Here is a 4616-nt window from a genome sequence, read left to right as displayed (position 1 = left end):
TAGCTCTGTAGACCAGGCTGGCCTCGAACTCACAGAGATCCACCTGCCTCTGCCTCCTGAGTGCTGGGATTAAAGGCGTGCGCCACCACCTCCCGGCGCTCAGATTAATTCTTTTCCATCCCAGGAAAAGATGCCCTTGGTTCCCAGCTGACCACCAGCATCCCTGTTACAAAATCTCTCCCAAAGGCTAGAGACTAATAATTGCCCCCTGTTAGGGGTGTGGTTTAATTTTGAGGACTCTGATTAATCCACTGATAGGCCCATAAAATTTTTAAACATTTTATTCATTCAGTGTGTGTGTGTACATGTTTGTGTGTTTCCTCAAGCATGCACATATGTTTGGAGGCCAGAGAGTAACTTTTGGCAGTTGGTTCTCTCCTTCCACTTTGTAGGCCCTGTGGATCCATCAAGGCTAAAAGCACCTTAACCTACTGAGAAGACTAACTGACCCTGGACACCTAATCTGATGTGTTACTGGGAAAGGGCAGACGCTTGAGAGGCAGCATTCAGGTGGAGAGAGTTGGGGTACACCCCCAGGGCCTGCATCCTGTTCCCTATTCCTTCTCTCTCTGCTTCCTTGCTGCCATAGGTAGGGAGTGCTGTCTCACCATGGGCCCCTGTGTGATGTCCTGCCTCAGCACAGCCACAAGCATCAGAGCCAGTCCATCCGTCTGTCCATCCGTCAGTCAGTCAGTCAGTCAGAGACTGGATCCTTTGAGGCTGTGAATCCCTTTTGTTTTGCTTTGCTCAGCCAGCATAGGCCCTGCTTTGCCTTCTTCTCTGCGGCAGGCCAGTGTCACAGCCCCACTTCCTGTCTCTCTCATCCTGTTGCTCCTACCTCGGCACTCACCGGCTCCTCAGGAGATAGACCTTTTCTTTGGTATTCTGCTGGCTTTCTGTCGTTTTCTTTAAGCTGCTTCTCACTTTGGTTTTCTCAGCCACTCAGAGAGATTTCAGAACGACTGTTCTGACTGTCGTGACAGTTTATGACTGTCGTGATCCTGGATCTGAGCCCCTAGGACCCGTTCCCACCCTGTGGCTTGCGGTCTCTCCTCCCCCAGTTTCCTTCTACAGACACCCCTCTCTGGTTCTGCTCCTGAAAGCATTGAGTTTTCCTCCAAACATGGAGCCTACTTCCTGCATGGATACATTTCACACTCCAAGAATGGCTAGGGGGAGCCCAGCGGTGGTGGCACCCGCCTTTAACCCAGCACTCGGGGACGCAGAGGCAGGCGGATCTCTGTGAGTTCGAGGCCAGCATGGTCTACAGAGCGAGTTCCAGAACAGGCTCCAAAGCTACACAGAGATACCCTACTTCAAAAATCAAAAACAAAAATAAAACGAAACAGAACAAAACAAAACAGAAAAGAATGGCCAGGGGGATACCAACCTTCTTTGCTTTTCTCCCTCACCTGTTGCGGGAAAGTCAGTCTCCTTCTGGCTTCAGGCCACCAAGCAACACAGCTCTGGCCTGATCTTCCCTCAATGCTCTCCTGTATTCTTGTCCAGCTACTTCCAACCTGCTGTCCTTCAGCTCAGGGTGGCACTTCCTCTGCAGAGTAGGTAGGTGTGGTGCTCATCTAAGCAGAGAAACCTTGGGAACCCTCTTACTGTCTAGGCTGGCTAAAGCTGGCTCCCTGGGCCTCTTCCCCGCCCTCCCCCCAGTATTACTGCCTTACCGTTGTACCTAAACCCCAGCCCCTGCTTTTTCAGACTGTCATCATGTTTAATCCTGCCTTGGGGAGACCCCCCTCCCCCTCGCCCACTGGAAGGGATCCGATTACATGGCAAAGTGCAGTTTAAGTAGCTGTAAGGAAATGTGACGGAAAGTCTGTCAGAGTTCAGTCAGACTTGCCAAAACTTGGTGTAACTTTTGATTGTTGTCAATGTGTCTCCTAAGGAAACCTGAGCTGATGGAAGCTGGGGGATCTGGGGGAGTCAGGATGCTCAGGTAAGAGGCCGGAAGTGCTGTGGAGGAGGGGCAGACAGAGTTCAACACCCGAGCCTCCCCCCAGCACACACAACCTAGCTCCTTCAGAGCCTGAGACAATCCTGAGGGTTGCCTGCCAGGGACTTCTTTCTCAGGGTGCTAACAAACAAAGGCAGCTGGGGCATCAGGATTCCTCCATGTTTTACACTGAGGGGAGTGGACCTAACCATTTTGGTACTGGGTAGGCTTAGAAGTAAGTCAGAGTAAGACAGGATTGCCTCCCACAAGCCTTTTAGCCTGAGGTTAGGGGCATCTAGACCCTGGAAGGAAAGACCTCTCCCCTAGAGACCAGAAGTTGGAGATTCCTGAAGGACCAGACTGAAGACTCTGCTATGTGGGCCTCAGGTGCAGCTGTACCCAACAGGGCTGGAGATGTTGCTCTAGTTAGTGGGAGAGAGCCTAGCCTGCACAAAGCCTGGACCCGATGGTTGTCTCCAGCGTTAATAAGCTGGGTGTGGTGGTGTATGCTTATAATCCCAGCACTTGGGAGGTATAGACAGGAGGATCAGGAATTCAAGGTCTTCCTTGGCTACACAGCCAGGTTGAGCTCAGTCAGGACCATACGAGACCCTGCCTCAAACAAAACACTCCACAGGCCCGAACAGGAAGTGTCAGAAATGACCCGCACCAGATTCCATAGCCTTTCCAAGAACCTCCCTGCTTTCCTCCTGGCCTCAGACCAGACAGGGCTGGGTCTCCTTTCCTTCCACACCCTATGGGCACTGTACCTGCCAGGGTGTGCCAGCCTTGCCCAAGCCAGGCTCCAGCCCTGACATGATCCCTCTGGTCTCGGCAGGCTGAGGTACCTGAGGCTTCCATTAGGAGCCACTTCTAAAGCTTCCTGAAGCAGGTGAGAGATAGAATATGTAAACAGTGGCTGGGTGAGTCACCCGCCCTCCCTGTCCCAAATCCATCAGTTGGCTCACCTACCAGTCTGAAACACCAGCCTGTGTTGTCTCCCAGAGCAGATGCTATCTTGGGGCCAAGGCCTGTCCAGGCTCCTCTGCCACTACCAATGCCTATGTCTTCTTCAGCGCACTCCCAGTGGCAGCGGTGACTCACCCACGTAACTTTAAACCCTCCAAACAATCCTGTGAGTGCTATCGTGTTCACCTTAAATGGCCTCGTGCCCTTCCAGCCCTTGGTCCTCCTTCCTGGGACTCTCGCCTGAGTGTGCGCCCCCCCCCACTACCTTCTCAGGCAGACTTCCAAGAGCAGTTCCCCTGTCCGTCTGCCTCTGACCCTCCTCCCACTGCACACTTAGTTCACTCCTGGAGAAAACAGCGCCTTTTTGCAGCAGACCCATACAAGGTGTAAGAGGAGGGAGTTTCTCAGCCCTGCTCAGGAACAAACTGCAGGGTGATGGACGTGTCTTTTTTGTAAAATTTCCTTGAGTGTTAGAAATTCATAAAGGGCTGGGTGGTGGTGGTGCACACCTTTAATCCCAGCACTGAGGAAGCAGAGGCAGGTGGATTGCTGAGTTTGAGGCCAGTTTGGTCTACAGAGTTCCAGGACAGACAGAACTACACAGAGAAACCCTTTCTCAAAACAAACAAACAAAAAATCCAAAAGAAAAAGAAAAGAAAGAAAGAGAGAAAGAAAGAGAGAAAAGAAAAGAAAAAGCAGTTCACAGGGGAAATGCTGAGGTAGGAGGGGCTACAGAAACAGCCCCACAGTTGAGTATATCAGCTAGTCCTACAGTCTCAGCGCTTAGGGAGCTGGGGGGAGGGGGGGAGCCTCAACCTGGGCTGCATCCTACTGGGGACCTAATCTCAACAAACACCAACAACAGGAAGACAGTGCTACAGCCCCTTCCTGGTGACCAGAGCTCAGCCTCACACTCAGAGAAGGGTGGGGCAAAGTGCGCGTGGCAGGAAAGCGCAGTAGGACTTCGGCTTCTCACCTGCCCATCCGGATGGGCAGTGTGGCTGCAGTCTCTTTGCTCTGTGGCCTTCTGCGCTTCGGGGACTTCATCTGGAAAATGAGACTATAAATAGCATCTAATTCTAGACGTGGAGAGAGGACTCAGCTCCATTTTGCAAGCAGTGTAATGGTTGGTCCAGGAAAGAAACATTCATGAACGCCTAAACGATCGGGCAGGAGTTCACTGAGAGCCAGTCTCCAGGTGTTTCCCTTCGGTGCACTCATGAGTCTTACAGGAGAAAAACGTAACTTTTACGATGGATAGATCTGACAGGAACTGTAGTAACCTGACGATGAAAGTTAGCATCACCAGGAAGGGGACAAAACTGATGTCCCACGCTTCTCTGCCAATGTTTGGAGAGGGTGGAGCCTCCCTCACCTGGCATCCCTGAGCCTTATCATGAGGAAGCTGGCAGGCAGCTCGCCTCCTCTGAAGAGCTGGCATCATGAAAACCACATTACCCGACTGAAGAAAACAAAGCTATGAGGAGCAATCACTACACAGAAGCCAAGATCTGAATTCTGGCTCAGGAAAAAAGAGGCACTCGAAAAGACAGTACTAGGTCAAAAGCTGAGTTCAGACTTTATGTTAAACAATAGTAACCCGGCAGTGGTGGCACACGCCTTTAATCCCAGCACTCAAGAGGCTGAAGCAGGTGGATCCCTGAGTTTGAGGCCAGCCTATTCAGAGTGAGTTCCAGGA

Source organism: Microtus ochrogaster, chromosome 8, assembly GCF_000317375.1.
Source record: "Microtus ochrogaster isolate Prairie Vole_2 chromosome 8, MicOch1.0, whole genome shotgun sequence".
Lineage (NCBI taxonomy): Eukaryota > Metazoa > Chordata > Mammalia > Rodentia > Cricetidae > Microtus > Microtus ochrogaster.
Note: the sequence above shows the minus strand (reverse complement) of the source record.